This window comes from Mus caroli, chromosome 11, assembly GCF_900094665.2.
Source record: "Mus caroli chromosome 11, CAROLI_EIJ_v1.1, whole genome shotgun sequence".
NCBI lineage: Eukaryota > Metazoa > Chordata > Mammalia > Rodentia > Muridae > Mus > Mus caroli.
The window spans coordinates 44,588,221-44,605,158 of record NC_034580.1 but is presented as its reverse complement, the minus strand read 5'-3'; the positions used below and the strand labels follow the sequence as shown (position 1 = coordinate 44,605,158).

At 43.7% G+C, this 16,938-nt stretch overlaps 1 protein-coding gene across 2 annotated transcripts in view; it reads left to right on the top strand.

Moving 5' to 3' along the window:
• The first annotated feature begins 8,156 nt into the window (after positions 1-8,156).
• Positions 8,157-16,938, top strand: part of Cnot6 (CCR4-NOT transcription complex subunit 6) — a 41,049-nt gene continuing 32,267 nt past the window's right edge. The window contains exon 1 of one of the 2 annotated variants that reach the window (XM_021177137.1): positions 8,157-8,536. The gene's annotated coding sequence lies outside the window, so the exon portion shown is untranslated. The remainder of the gene's footprint in view (positions 8,537-16,938) is intronic. The other variant, XM_021177136.1, reaches the window with a different exon arrangement.

Sequence of the window (16,938 nt, the reverse complement as noted above, 5' to 3'; positions counted from 1 at the left end):
AAACCACGAGCCACCGTAAGTTATTTCAAGTATCTGCACCACAGAAACCCAAACTGGCAGAGAAAGGAAAGTAAACAGATGAAGAAAGATACAGGAGTCCCAGGCTGAAATGGAGTACTTCGCCAACTCTAAGATCTGCTCCTTCACATAGAAGAGGGGCACTTCACTGATTGTATGGGACAGTTGTACTTTCATATAAAGATAGCACAAAGAAGAAAACCACAAATCCTTATCTCCCCTCACTTATGTAAATATACCCATGAAAACATTGGCAGATCAAATCTAAGAATGTACAAAGGGAATGACATGCCTACACTAACTGGGATCCAGTTACTCAAGGTGTTTCAGCTTTTGAAAATCATCAGGAAAAGTCATATGACTGCATCAACTTACACAGGAAAGCTGAAGATATCATGTATTTGTTATAAAACATTTATGATAGACAGTCTCTCTGTGTCTGTGGGCAGGGGTAAGTGCATACATGTTTAGTGCATTAGTCAGGGCTCTCTAGAGGAACTGATGGAATAAATGAATAAATGAATGGAAGAATATATTAAAGATTTATTTAGTTATGTGTATGAGTGTTTTGTTTGAATTTATGTCTGTGTACCACGTGTGTGCCTGGTACCCAAGGAGGTCAGAAGAAGGCATCAGATCCTCTGGTACTGGAGTTACAGACAGTTGTGAGTTCACATGGATGCTGAGAATCAAACATGGGTCCTCTGCAAGAACAATTACTCTTAACTGCCAAGCTATCTCTAGTCCTCCTGAATCTCAATCTCTCTCTTAGATATCAGAGTGGTTAACAAGCTGTGGTCCAGCCAGGCCAACAATTGTTGTCTCCTGACAGAAAGGCCAAAGATCTGGTAGTTTTCTCCACAAGCTGGATGGCTCAGCTGGTCTCTCAGTTTGCACTGGAATCCTGAAGTAGGTTCTACTACCAGAGAAGAAATGCCTTAGCAGCAGGTTAGATGAACTTGCCAGAGAGAATGAGGGCAAGCAGGCAAACCAAACCAAACCAAACCAAACCAAACCAAACCAAACCAAACCAAACCCAAACCCAAAACTTCAGTCTTCCATGCCCTTTATATAAGCTGCCACAAGAAAGTGTGGCCCAGATTTAGGGTGTGTCTTTTGACCTCAAATGATCTAGATTTCAGGGTAAGTCTTTCCACTTTCAAATGATCCAATCAAGAAAATCCCCTGGGTGCCCAGCTCCTTGGATTTTAGTTGATTCCAGATGTAGCCAAGTTGACAACCAAGATTAGCTATCACACTTAGCATGCATAGAGTTCTAAGTGTGATACCTGGGACCACACAACCCAGTGGCGCTGCATGCCTGTGAGCTGAGCAGGCAGGAGGATCAGGAGCTCAAGGTCCCGGCCTGTGAGGCTGTTCAATTGGTAAGACACTGACTGCCAAGCCTGAGGACTGGAGTTCAATCCCTGGGTCCCACATGGTAGAGGAAGAGAACGAATTCACTTACGTTGTCCTCTGACCTCCACACATGTGACATGGCACCTCCCATAAAATAAATAAAAAATGTGATTAAAATTATTAATAAAACGAAGAGGGCTAGAGACATGGTTCAGTGGTTATGAACCATGAATTGCTGTTCTAGGTGACCCAAGATCAGTTCCTAGTACCCATGTTAGGTGTGGCTCACAACCACCTGTTACTCTAGCCCTGGGGATCTGATGTCCTCTTCTGGACTCTGTAGGCATATGCATTCAAATATACAACCCCCACCCCCTCACTCTAATTCATGAACATAACTAAAAATGTTAGGTGTGGTGGTGCATTCCTTTAATCCCAGCCTACATAACCAACTCCAGGCCAGCCACAGAATGAGACCCTGTCTAAAATAAGCAAATGATAAAAATAAAAAAGTTCAAGATAATCTTTGGCTACATAACAACTCCACAGGGATACAGGAGACACTGTCTTAAAGGCTGGGGAAGGGCTCAGTGAATGAGGGACTTATCTCAAAAGCAGAAGGACCTGAGTTTGAATTCCTAGAAGCCACATAAAACCTGGATGCAGTAATGTGCTTTTGTAATGCAAGTGTTCTTACTACAAGATGGGAGAAGACAGGAGAGTCCCCAGATGTTCATGGGCTAGTTAGTCTAGCACACAGAGTAGAAAACAGTAAAGATACCCTACCCTATCTCATACAAGGTGGAAGGAAAGACCCAATACTAGAGGTGTCCTCTGACCTTAGGAACAAGCTATGGCAATCTCACACCCACATTCATACACAAACACATACATTTGATGCACCATTTCATGCACATACGAAAAGATAAAAAAAGAAAAAAAGAAAAAAGGAAAACAAAACCCTCTGCTTGGTATTAGTGATTTGTATATGAACCCTGGTCATCTGGAAGAGCAGTAAGTTTTCTTAACCACTGAACCACCTCTCCATCCCCTAGTTATACACTGAAATAGTGTATTCAATAACAAGATCTTCTGGTGAGTCTAATGTTTGTGTTTCACAGCAGTATGTGAGTTAAAGTGGCATTTCAAGACATCTCCAATGTACTCTGCTTTGGTATGAAAATATTACTGGAGAGAGGTGGGTTTAGAATATTGCAAATGCACCAAATGCTACTGAATTATACATTTTATTGTTTTTTTTAAAGATTTATTTATTTATCATATGTAAGTACACTGTAGCTGTCTTCAGACACTCCAGAAGAGGGCGCCAGATCTCGTTACGGATGGTTGTGAGCCACCATGTGGTTGCTGGGATTTGAACTCTGGACCTTCGGAAGAGCAATCGGGTGCTCTTACCCACTGAGCCATCTCACCAGCCCGAATTATACATTTTAAAGTGGTTAATTTTTACACAATAAGATCTAGTCAAGAAAACAATATTAACTTGAAGAAAAAGACGATCTTCCTAACAACTGGATAGGTAAGGAAAATGCCTCATGATAGTCAGGGGTGCTGCTCACCTTCCTGGAGCTGTGTGGAGTTTCTCTTGTTGCTGAGAATATAGTTCAGCTCACAGTTCCAGGTTACAGTCCATCAGTGTAGGGAAGTCACTGCAGCAGGAGCATCTACAGTTTAGAAGCAGACAGCAGGGGCTGGAGAGATGGCTCCGTGGTTAGGAGCACTGACTGCTCTTCTCAAGGTCCTGAGTTCAAATCCCAGCAACCACATGGTGTCTCGCAACCATCCATAATGAGATCTGACGCCCTCTTCTGGTGTGTTGGGAGACAGCTACAATGTATTTACATGTAATAAATAAATAAATATTAAAAAAAAAAGAAGCAGAGAGCAATAGATGAATGTATGCCACTACCTAATCCCCCTTTCCCTTCATAGAGACCAGGGTCCCAGGAAGGAATGGTGCTACCCACAGTGGTCAGGTCTGAACCTAATCTAGATAGTCTATTGTCCTGCCTAGAGGTCCATATCTAGAGTGATGCTAAGCTTGGTCAAATTTACAACACTAACACACTATTCTAGTTTCTTTTCTTTTGCTAATATCATGAAACTATACACTGAATAAGTTATAAAGGAGAGATGTTTACTTCGGCTTGTGGTTCTGATCAATATTGAAGGGCCACATCTGGTAATGGCCTTCTTGAAGCCAGAGTCCAACACTATCTCATTTGTGATAGTTTGGAACATATACATTCACCAAAGGTCCCTGTATGAAAGGCTTGGTCACCAACTTGTGGTGCTGTTAGGAGGTGGGGCCCAGTGGGAGTAAGTTAGGTCATTGGAGGCAAGTCCTTGAGAAGGTTATTATAACCCCTGTGCCTTCCTGTCCCTCTCTCTACTTAGCACTCAGGGTGAGCTAAGTAGCTCTCTTCTCTCTATGTTCCTACCACCAAGAATCCTTCGCCTTGCCTCTGGCAACCGTGAACTGGTGCCTCTAATAAACCTTTTTATTTATATATAATTTGGTCTGCGTAGTGAATTCCAGGCCATCCAGGACTACATAGTGAGACTCTGTTCTCAAAACAAATCAAAGTAAAAAAAGAGTACCTTCAAAGAGACCTGCCATTTAATTGATTCTAGATTCAATCAAGTTGACAAGCAAAATTGATCATCACACGATGCAGGATCAGTTTTGAGAATTCTCTATAATAAACACATTACAGACTCTGAGTTCAGGTTCCTTTAACACCTCATATCTTTTTTTTTTTTTTTTTTTGGTTTTCCAAAACAGGGTTTCTCTGTATAGCCGTGGCTGTCCTGGCACTCACTCTGTAGACCAGGCTGGCCTCGAACGCAGAAATCCACCTGCCTCTGCCTCCCGAGTGCTGAGAATAAAGGTGTGCGCCATCACCGACCGGCAACACCTCATATCTTATAATAAGGAGCAATGTAACGGAAAGTGCTCTCCACCCAGGGAAGTATCAGTGATTAATCACTTGTAGGCGTTGGTATCTTACATTTGAGGTGGAAGGAATCTCTGGGCTTTTCCAGCGTTGCCCAAACAGAACTCCAACTCCTCTGACCTACACATCGGAGCTGACACCAAGTCACCTTCTGGTTGCTGGGGCTGAGATTTCTGAAAACACATAAATGTGTTGCATTTATGAAGAGGTCAGAAAGATGATGGTGTCTTCATGCTTGCACAAGGAAGGGCTCGTTCCCATTGAGCCATCCCCTCCCCACCTTGCCCCCTCTGGATGCACCCACTGCCATAAATCTACAGGCTTCCTAGCCTGAAATGGTATCTGGTAGTGAAACAAAAGTGCTGGGCATGTTATTTGGAATGTGATTGACATAACTTTAAAACTCGCCTTGTTTCAAGACATTCTCAGCACATGTATTAAACCTCAGGGCTTGGAACCCTTAGACTTTAGAGCATCTCAGTCCTTCTCATCTTGGGAGTGAGTACTTTTATCTGACAATTAAGCTTGAGGTTTACCCAAAATCCAAATGCTCAGCTTTTAGGGGTGTGGCTGAGGTAGGAACCAGTGGGAGGCACACTTCCTTCTTCATGCTTTCCTGCTTTTTAAGTTACGCACCCCTCTCCCCACTTATAACTAACCATTCTTTTTATTTATTTCTAGTGAGGATCCAAGCCAGAGCCTTGTATATAATATGCAAGTGCTAGACACCTGAGGTGCCCTTCAAGTTCCTAGTGATTTTTGTATAGCAATGGAAAACTAGCTTAATTCTTTGAAACCATGATACATAGGTCAAAGCAGAAACAAACCTGCTGTCTTGTCCCGTTCTGGTTGATCCTCTAAGGTGAGTCTTCAAGGAAGCATGTTGAGCTCAGAGCAGAAGTCCTGTTTTCTGGTTTATAAGGCTTCCAGGCATCTTCTCTCAATTCTACCTGCTGGGAGCGAAACCAGGACAAACCAGACATCTTGAGAAGAGAAGAGGCTAGCAGGGGGGTCTATGAATGTAGGTGACCCAAGAGAGAATATACCTTAGGCTTCTATGTCTTCCTGCCATTCTACTTCTGTTTCCCTTTCACAACAGCATCATCTCATCTCCATCCCCCCCCTGGCCCCCACCGCCTATTCCCTCCATTTCTCCTAAATCTAGCCCAATTACATGGGGTGTGTGTGTGTGGGGGGGTGAAATGTGATTTCCTCCTGACCAGGGCACGAAATTCTCCTGAAGATGGTATTTAGTTCAGGAATGGAAATGAAAATCAGGCCCAGGACAAGGTCTCATTTTCTTGCTGGTCTTAAACCCTATAGAAGGTGACATCTACTTTGATTCAATATGACTTCTCATGATGTAGTCACCATGGATGAGACTAGATCTTAGCATGTCATTAGTCCCCAGAGCAAGCCACACCTGAAGGGCCTTTTCCTGGCCTTCAAAGCTATTTGAGTCAACTAATTCCCTTTCTTTTTCCTTAAAGCTGTTTGAACTGAATTTTGAGTCAAATGAAGTCTAATATGCTAGACCTAGAGATAATAAATAATGTGAAGGAGATCAATGGAGACCTGTAAGTTTATAATACCAGATTCTATATTACTGTCCTTAGTACACGGTGATAAGGGACTCAGGTTGTCAGTGATGGCCCTTGGACACTAAGCCTCCACCTTTCAGAGGACATGCCAAATTGTCAGAATTGAATAACTACCCTGGGTCCATATTTTTGGCTCTCTGTTACAGCTTGTCTTCCCCTTTGCTTACCCACTAGAAAAAACACGAACCTTCTATAATAAAGCATTCTGGTTCCTTGGCAGTTGAGTCCATCAGGATTGGCTTGATCAGGCAGCCTTCATTACGTTTTTGTCACCGTAATCAGTTTGAACAATACCATGCATTCCTGGGGACCCCAGTCTTTGCAGGGCGAGTCTATCTCAATGGCACTGAATAAGTCCACCAGGCCGTGTACAACTGCTCCCTGGCTTGTCTCCTCTCTCAAATCCACACCAGACTTGTGCTTGCTTGGTGGATGAAATACAGAGAAAAGAGGGATGCTTTAGAAGACTTGAGTGCTTCTGCTTCCTCCTCTTTAGATTCCTGAGTTGCCCTGATCGTGGTTCAGAATGACCTCCAGATGGAGGAGACGGTCCACAAAGGCATAAGGAAGCACTCTCACCATCGATGGAAGAGCGTTATTAAGGGACACAGAGGTGCCAGATATGTTGGATATTCTTCCACCTCTGTGAGGCACTGGCATGAAAGAACACAAGTGGGACCAGTAGAACTGTCTACCTAAGCATCCGATTCCAGGATTATAATGGAGTTCTTGCTTAATGAGGCTAAGGTTTTTGTTACACAACTAGGCTCCTCTGGAGGCATACAGTCACTGTCAAAAAGTGCAGCTGCCCTTGGGAAGATGAATTACACAAAGAAACCCTCTTCTTTAGGCTGGAGCACAGGTTCCCAGGGCACAGCACTGGAATGGGAACAGGCCAGCAGGATGTCTACACCCCTGGCCCCTCCGCCTGGTGGTACCCTTTGTATGAAATAGGCACTGAACAATCTGAGTAGATCAGGGCTTAAGAGTATCTTCAGGTAGCTCGTCTGCGCCTGTCATTTCCTCGTGTATGATGGCTCTTTCCATTGCCTTAACTTTTCCAGCGTCTCATGGCACTAGAAGCCTAGACTGACACTGCTCTCCTGGCAAATAGCAGGCAATGATGATCTCAAGGCAATGCTGGGGCCAGGCAAACACAAACTGCCTTGAACAGAACATCTGGTTCTTGGAAAGGCTTTTGTCCCTCGCTGCTTTGCTCGCCTAGTTCTCTTCTGCCTTAGGCAACAGCCATGCAAGTCCCACATCCTGGAACGAAAGATGGACTTCCCTGAGAGGCATTTTTTTTTTTTCTTGTTAGTTCCTGGAAGCCATTTCACGCTCACTTCTGGGCTGCTCTGCCACGGAGGTAGGGGCAGCTATTTTCCTTCACACAATTCCTGTCAGCCTATATCGCCAGTGTATTTAAAGTCTGCTGGGCGTTACTCTTGCCCGTACACCACGACGCTGACTCGACAAGGTGGAGCTTGATTAATCCCTGTGCCCTGAATACCAGCCAACTACTTTTTCCTGATGTAAGTATCATTAATCAGCCCATTCCTTTTCTGGTTTACCTGAAACCACATGTCCTGAGTAGACTATGTTAGCCCTCGAATGCAGCTATAGTTCGTTACTTAAATTAGGACCCCATAATTTAAAAAAACAAACAAACCCTGCCTATTAATTATTTTTTTTTCTGCATAGTTAGGGCAGGAACAATTAGTTGACTATTGAAGAGTGAAAGTTTTGTTTCTCGGAAGATCAAGATACTGGATAGGGTTAAACGTCTGAGAATTTAATCTGTGCTCCCAAGTGATTGACAGGCCAAGGAAAAAGCAAAGTGAATCAAGAGGAGGAAAAAAAAATCAAGGGTAAAGTGGAGATAAAAGTGGACGAGAAAGAAAAAGAGCAACTAAACCGCGGAGGAACAGCTTTAGGAGAGGAGGAGACAGAAGGCGCGGAGAAGGAAAGGCGCAGAGAGAGCGGGAAGAGAGGCTGGGAGGGCGGGCAGGAGCGCGCCGAGCCGGCTCACTGCTCCGAGACGGGGGGGAACGCGGACGGGGCTAAAGCGTCGGGCTGCCAAGAGTCCACCCCTGCCCGACGCGGGATGGTCGCGCCCAGCAGCGTCAGCCAATGAGAAGCCGGGATGTTGGAGAGGCGGCGGTGAGCGGGGCGCTCGCTGGCTGGGGTGGGAGGGGGACGGCGGCCGCCGCCATGATGCTTGTTTGCTTTCAATGAAAACGAGGGGGGCGCGGAAGAGGAGGCGTCGGCGTCGGTGGCGGCGGCGTCGACGGCGCGGAGGCGAAGGCGGCGGCCGGCGCGGCGAGGAGGGCGAGGCCGGGGTCCGAGAGGGCGGCAGAGCGTAGCGGCGGCTCGTGGGGTCCGGGGCGGCCGAGGCGGGCGGCTGAGGAGCGGCGGCGGAGGAGGGGGAACAAAGAGCGGCGGCGGAGGCGGCTGAGGAGTGGCGGCGGCGGCGCTGCAGCAGCGGGCGGGACTGGTATGGTGGTTCCACAGGGCAGACCCCGCTGCACTCATCGGGAGGAGGCGGCGGCAGCGGCGGAGGAAGGCGGCGCAGCTCGAGAGGTGAGCGCGACGGGCCCGAGCGACGTCCCGCCGAGGCTCTGCTGCCTGCGCTCCCCCATCCCCCCCCCCCAGGGGTCGCGCCCTGGCGGGGACCCCGAGCGCGCACTCGCGCACAACTTAGGAGTTCTCGGAGTGACGTCTGTCCGTCCCCCTCCTTCACACACAGCGATCGCCATCCCGTCGGTCCCCTGGCCGCGCCCCCCGCGCGGAGTCCCGGGGCTCGGCCTGGGTCGGCGGTGGGGGGGTGGGAGTGTTGATTGACGGCAGTGCGGTGGCGTACAGAGGGCGGTGGCGTGAACCCTGGCTTCTCGAAACCCCCCCCCCCACCGGTCACGCACCCCAAGAGAGGAGCTGGGGTGCCGGGACTAGGGACAAACCGGTGGCAACTTTGGAGAAGTGGCTGTGCTGGGGTGGGGTGGGGGGGTGTGCACTGTGCGGCGTGGAACTTGGCACTCTGGATGCACTTAATGCTCACCCTTTTCCTCCTAAAGTATTTTAAAGTCCGTTTAACGCAGATATTGTTAGGGGCGGGGCGGATTACGTGGCCAAAGAAGTGATTATCAGCTGTAGAGATTATTGGACTCAGGACTCAAGTACTAATTTCTGGAAGAAAATTTCCCTAGTTTAACCTAGTTTCAAAGACAGTGGTTATTTTCTTTGGTGACATTTTTATTTTTCCGCCTTGACTCTTTCTACCCTGACAACGGTCTTCAGAGACTGCTCATAAGCAACTGTAATTCTTTACTTTTAACTGTTTCTGCAAGTGATAACATTGTGCACGGGCCATCTTGTTACTGTGTTTAAATAATCTGCTAGAATTTGAGTACAGGTAAACCTGTTTTACAGGTAGCCTGCCTGATTGACTAGTAGGCCTAAATTCTTCTCTGCCTCTGTTTGGAATTTTAACTTTGGAGAATAAATGAAAAACAACTCGGTGTGTAATAGCACTGTCTTTCCTAATAGCACTGTCTTTCCCACACTAGAAATTTTCACCATCCCACAACCGTTCTGTAGGCTGGTCAAAAGATTGTGAAGGCATATTTTGCTTTTTGTAATTGCTGCCAGTCTTTTGAAGTTGGTGCTTTGAAGAATACATTTTAGAATTAAAATTACGTGGAGCCAGTGGTCTAGTCAAATTCTCTGATGCTGGCCCTGAGGAACCAAGCCTAGAATGAAGAGACTGGATCAGGATGTTAGAGTTAGGAGGGTAGACACAAAGCAGACGTTAAGGGTGATATAGTGTTAAGTATTTGGGGTTTGGAGAAGGAAGCGGGTATTTTTATCGGATAGATATTAAAGTAGGTCAGGTGGCCATTTTCACAGGTGCACAGGTGCTTGCTAACGTGGACAAGAATTTATGTGGCAGACATTTTCTAGTGTGACTGGAATATTCTTGAAAGAAAATCCTTGTATAAGTTCAGATGTATTATGGTTGCTGGGAAATTTCAGGCTTTTTTTTGAACAGACATAGACGCTGATATACAGAACTTGGTCCTGACTACAAATAAAGGCATTATAGGAATTTGCCTACTATGCATGTAGTTTTAACTAGTATTTTGGTTAATGTTTAAACATCTGACTGAACCCATGTTAACTTTACGAAAAAAAATCTTAAAATACAGTTCCTGCTGGCCTGGATCTTTCTTTGTAGAATGGGCTGGCCTTGAACTCAGAGATCCTTCTGTTTGTGTCTCTGGAGTGCTGAGGTTAAAGGTGTCCAGCACCATGCTTAAGTTTTCATTCAATACAGCCTAGAAGGACAGTATATGTAAGACATACTGGAAGAAGTGCTTGGAGTATCCTTTGGTCCTTGTGTGGTGAGGGGTCAATATCTCCAGCACACATGCAGCCCTCTCCTCTGACAAGGTCCACTGGCTAGGAAGCTCAAGCTTGCATGTCTTGTCACTCTGTAGAGAAGAAAGCTCTGTTAATTTTTTTAAAAAAGATTTATTTATTATATGTAAGCGTACTGTAGTTGTCTTTAGACACACCAGAAAGAGGGCGTCAGATCTCATTACAGATGGTTGTGAGCCACCATGTGGTTGCTGGGATTTGAACTCGGGACCTTTGGAAGAGCGGTCAGTGCTCTTAACCGCTGAGCCATCTCACCAGCCCGAGCTCTGTTAATTTTTAAAACTTTTTAGCTTCTACAAAATAAATAGTTTTTCTTAATTGTACCTATTATTCAGGCTATGGAGGTAGCTGTGTTACCCGAAAGTTAAGTGTTGACCAAACACAAGTATAACTGTATACTGTGTACCTTTGAGGACAATGGAATGCAGTAGAGTTTGGTGTTTGAGTAAGTAGTTAAAGATTAGAAAAGAGTGGTTATTTGAGTCTAAGATGGAGGCTGATTCAGGCTGCCTTAATTTTACTCCTTTGGCCTTGACTTTTTTGTTGTCTGTTTATATATTTTGGATAAGTTGTACACTGAGGAGTAGCATTTGATGGTCCTGATGAGAATTCAGAGATGACCATATTCAGTCTTGTTCTGCATAGGAGTGAGTGATGGGTGTGCAGTGCTTCAAGGGATCGAGAAAGATTAAACTTATGGATGAGGGTGTGGTGCTGGTTTAAAACCAGTAACACTGAGGAGAAGCTGGCCAGGTTGGAGAAGGGGATCATTCTAAACAAAGGGGACAGTGAGCAGACTGAGGTATCGGGTTTGGGGGTAAGGCCAGGCAGGCACCATAAGATGCTCCTGGAGCAGTGGGAGTGGACTGAGAGCAGCTTAGAGAAGGCGTGTCTAGCCTAGATTTTGAAGGGCTGTTTGCTGAGCTTTGTTTCCTGGTAGCAAAGGAGGGTCAGATTTAAAAAAAATTTTTTTAAAGCAAGAAACACACTTTTAAAGATAACTAGGTATCAGCTTGGGGGAATAAAGACCATGCAAGTAAAATTGGAGTCATATTTGAAATAATACAAGTAGTGACTGTGTTTTGATTCAGATCTGGTGTCTGTGGCTCCTTTTGTAATGGGCTTGAACACTGCCCAATTGCTCTGTAATACAAATCAGAATGTTGGTGTTTTAGAAGATGTTAAAAGCAGTCAAAGCCGTGAAAGGCCTGAAATGATACACATGAAACTTGAGGTTTGTGGACTTAGTTTCCTAGAGCTCAGATAGGCTAGAGAACTTAATTGGAGCGGTCAGGTCAGCCTTGTGTGCACTGGAACCGCAGTCAGGTTGCTTAGGAAGATTGTGACGGTTAGGATCTAGTAGGTGTTCTGTGAAATGCTGGGGAAGACGAGTCTTTCCTCTAAATTCCTGGAAGTACTTGAATATTGAGACTTGGAAGCCGTAGGACTCTTAATAAAGTGCTGTTAACAGGGTTTGTGTGGAAATCCCAGGGCTTGGGAGGAAGTGGAATTGGAGTATAATACTCCAACATTAAAAGAACAGGAACTTGGTAAGAATGGTAGCATATCTTTTTCATGTTCAATGGCTAAGAAGTAGATCAATATTGCAGTAACTATGTACCTTACCTCAAAAAACACCTGGTGTATTTGAGCTGCACATCCGCAGGGTTGTGCCTTATAAATTATTCTGAATTGCTAGGAGAGTTCTCTGAAAGTCTGGAAAACTGACAGTAAAGTTGAGTGGGTGTGGTCCACAACACTGAAGAAGCTGACTTACTGGTTGGTGTTCTGTCTTGGTTCACCTGGGGCAGTTTTCTATCTTTGTCTAATGTGGGTTTTTTTTTTTTCCCCACAGATTAAAATAGCACATAAACAAGTGAGAAGTTTACAGTGGTTGTTCATTATTAAGTCAGTCATGTTGGAACAAATTCACATTTTTCCAAACAAGTGTTGTATAGACGAACTAATTATACTTGAATACAGTATTTGAACATAATATTCAATTTAGAGTGAGTTTGCAGTGGTGCAGAGAGACAAAGAATAATAAACATAGCAAGTTATATGGTAATTAGAAATATATAAACCATTCTGTGTGTCCTTAGGAAGAATCTAATTTTGCCTGGGAACCTTTGAAGGAGTTACCTCAGTGATGTGGAGCTGAAGTTAGAAGATGACTAAGGGTTGTTAGGCTGAGTAGGGTGTTGGAGAGAGAGCGTGTCCACTCAGTCACACACAAGGCAGGCTATGCAAGGGTGCTGGATAGAAGGCAGGAACAACGTGGCTACTTTTCTTAAAATGTTAGAGCATTTTCCTGTGTACCGTGGGAGCCCATTGAGCATTCTCGTGTGGCATACTTGGAAAGCAAGTAGTAAAAATGGGGAGGAGACGAGGTGAAAAGGGTCAGGACACACTGAGGTGCAAGTTTCTGGTTATGTGTTGTACATAGATTAGAGAGATGATTAGGACTTAATGAGAGAGTGAGGCCATTAGCATTGAGGGGAAAAACTAGTATACTCTGTAACAATTTTGAAATTACTAAAATTAAGAAAATAAAACAGCATAGTAGCTGTTTCTCATTTCTCTAGATTTTCCTTTTTGAGTGTGAAGAATAATAGTCTTCAGTATCCAGAGGTACAATATCTTTTTAAGATTGAAAAAATATCTATCTCTTTATATTTATGAGACAAAGTCTCACTATGTATCCTTGGCTGGCTTGGAATTCACTATGTACTCCAGACTGCCTCTGTATGGTATTAGAGGCCTACACCACTCCACTTGGCTTGGGGGTACCATTTCAGTGTATGCAAAGTGCCTGAAAGGCCTGAAAAGTAGTGAGTGTGCAAAAAATATTCATATGCTAGTTCAGGGTGCGGCAATTATCAGCACAACTCAATTTTGCCATTATGCCTATTGATGTTTGCTTGGTTTGACTTTCTGTTTCTTATCTCAAGGTATTCTAGAACCGGTATTCTCAGTTCCCATGGATTGTAGGAAGATTCTTTTAGTCTGGTTTCTTGGGATTTCACCTTCACCACTTGAAGCCTGGGTATCAATATTTTCATATTCCTGATAAGGTGGACCATAGCTTCTGTCTTGTTTTATTTTTTAACTACCACAGTTTTCCCCTTTGAATTTATATAAACATTGACTGAGTATGATCTAACTTGCTAGATGCAGGACTTAAAAATATGCTCTACTGACTACTCAATGATGTAGCAACCATATAGCACTTCTATTTTATTAGGTATTAAAAGTCATCTGGAGATGGCTTAAACCATGATAAGATATTTTGTGGGTTTTCTTTTTTTTGTTTGTTTTTAATAAGGCACATTCTGAAAGTTTTGTGTTCATTTGGGTTCCTGGAACCAGTCATCCTGGAATCAATCCCTAGCAGATACCTTGGGACAACTGCATTTAATACTTTGTCTCAGGTACAGTGAGAGTCAAATTAAAGTTAGTTTGGGGACAGTCACCAAAGATGATATCTAGAATGAATGAAGGTAGGAAGACAGTAGAACAAAGAAATAGATCTGAGACTTTGCAAATAACTCAGATAAGATCTGAAGGGGTGAAAGGCGGAGAATTGGTGAGAAATTTGTGTTAGAATTGGAGTCTGAATACTCATTTTGGCTTGGAAAATTGGGCATGCGTCACAGGAAGAAAGACAAGGTGGAAGGTCAAGAGGCTAGATTTCCTTTTAGACTTTTATTTTGTTCTCTTCCTACTGTAAGGTAAAAGAAATGAACGAGCTATGTAGTACATTTGATACAAGATTATTGGAAACATGAGTTACATTGTATTCTAGTCTCTTATGAAGCAATTTCAGAATAGTGTTTGGAAAATGAATAAATCTAAGGCTGTGCATTGTAGTGGACTTCTTTAATCACAGCATTTGGGAGGCAGAGTCAGGTGGATCTCTTGAGTTCAAGGACAGTCTGTCTGGTCTTCATAGTGAGATCCAGGCCAGTCAGGGATATGTAGTGATAATCTGCCTAAAAACAAGCAAATACACAGGGCTAGAGAGAGATGGCTCAGTGGTTTAGAGCACTTGCTGTTCTTAAAGAGTACTAGTGTTTGTTTCCCAGCATCCATATGGTGACTCAAAACCACCTGTAATTTCAGTTTGAGGGGAACCAGCGCCTCCTTTTGTCCTCTGCAGGTGTCAGACATATACAAGCACTTTTGCATACACTTGAAATGAAAATAAATCTTGATAAATCTTTAAGAATGTTCTTTGGAAGCCTGGCAGCGGTGGCACATGTTGTAAGTGCTGGCACTTGGGAGGCAGAGATAGGCAGATTTCTTGAGTTTGAGGCTAGTTTGGTCTACAGAGTGAGTTCAGGACAGCCAGGACTACACAGAGAAACCTCGTCTTGAAAAACAAAAGAAAAGAATGTTCTTTGAAGGACATTCCACTGGACTCTGTTATTGCTTTGTCTAATCTTGTGTGGTGAGTATATTCATGGTTCTATGATGTAGGAAAATGGTTTGTGATCTACTTTAACCATAGAAATAGTGACTAGAATTTCAGTGTGCAAATGACAGAGTGTTTTGGAGGTGGAAGTGGAGCATATCTGAAGGATGTCAGTTTGTTTGCTGGCTCTGTCAAGAGTACAAAGAAAGGTACTAGGATAGAAGTTGAAAAGATAGGGCAGCTTGTTGGTTGTGGCAACCACCTTTATTCCCAGCACTTGGTTGGCAAAGGCGTGCAAATATTTTGAGGCCAGCTTTTTCTACAAAGTGGGTGTTCCAGGACAGAGCTATACATAGAAACTCTATCTGGAACAACCATCATCAATACTACCAACAACAACAACAAAAAAAGAAAGTAGGTACGGATTCTGAATGATAAACTATGGAGTTTGAATTTCTTATCTAAGGTGTAGGGATTTAGTATTATTTGCAGTGCAAAAGATGGAATGTGTGTGCTAAGTAGGTCCTCTACAGCGCTACCTTCCCATTCCAACAGATCAGAAAAAGATACGGAGGGGATGCCCTGGATCCTTACAGCTGACGTAGGATCAGAAGCTCACTCTAGTTAAGCTTTGCCATTTTAGATGCCAGTGAAGATGTGCAATGAAGGCTGGCTCTTTAACATAGATAACATTAGAAAGAGCTCAGCGTTAGGAAGAATGACTTGAGAGTGGTATGTAGGTCAGTTGTAATCCTAAAAGTGCGCACCATCTAGAGGAAGTAAAGCAGAACACATAAAGGACTGGAGTGTGGCTGCATTGCTATAGCGGTTTTGTTGTTCTCTATTGGTCAGAGCTTTCTGATTTTTTTTCCTTATACCTGACAAAGTGCTTAACACACTAAAATTTTTCAACAAATATTTTATGAATGAATGTGTAAAGAAATCTCCCTTAAAGAAAGCATAGTTCGTCTCAGTCAAATTGCTTTCAGATTTCTGTGAAAATCTTTCTGGGCCACAGGAAGGAGTAAGTCTTAACCTGAGGTACCTGTCGTCTGGCCAAGTCCTAGTTTCAGACAGGATGAATGCTCCTAGTTCATCACATTAATGTCCCTGGTGCTTGCTTCTTTGCTGCTGAGGTTACTAGGATTGACAAGGAGGTGGGTAACAGAACGTTTGCTAGTTTATGCTCTGTAAGTAGATTGTAGTGGTGTTATCTTAGTAGTCTTTCTATTCAGTGCTACAGGGTTTTTTAACCTAGCTTATATTCCTTACCTGAATAATGTTAATTAGGAGTTAAAAATTGTTACAACTTATACATAATAGTGTTGACTTTTAAATCTTTTATACTTCATTTGCATTATTAGCTATTTTGTCTGAGGCAGGGTCTTCTATGTTACCCCAGCAGGTTTTTATTTAACATGTAGGAATGTTTTGCCTGCATATATGTCTGTGCACCACTTGTGTGCCTGTTGGCTTCAGAGGTCAGAGGGGGACATTACATTGGAGTCACTGGAACAGGAGTTAAAGACAGTTAGGAGCCATCATGTGTGTGCTGGGAATGCTGGGAATTGAACCATGGTCCTCCAGAACATACAGGGCCTTTAGAGCCTCCTTTAGACTAGCCACAGTCAGGCTCTTTTAGCTGTTATTCTTTTGTAAAGTGGGGCTCTCCTTTAGTTTGATTCCTCTGGATGCCCTTCCTTTGTGAAGGCATAACTAGGTAAGCCTTTCTCTTTAGTACCAGCTCTAGGTTAGTTGGCTGCTGGGTCTGTGCTGCTTGCTCTCACTCTTCTCACCCCTCCTCCCTCTTCTTGACTTGATGGTTATTGGAGTGGTATCTCTCCACTGTTATCTCATCTTCGACATTATGCTTTTCTGCAGCGCCTGTAGTCTCATGTTAATGTCTCGGTTTAGCATTCTTTCTTTGAAGTACTCATTTTATTGATTGTGCTTTAGCCTATTATAATTGTGGTTCTTTTTGACTAAATTATCACTATGACCAGTGAGAAGAGTTGTTTAGTTCCTGTATTATGTTGACATGAAAATCCCATCAGATTTTGTTTTTTTGACACTGAAAGATGCCCTAGATTCATGTTGTATTATTTCTTGTACCATATTTACAACTGTTTATCTT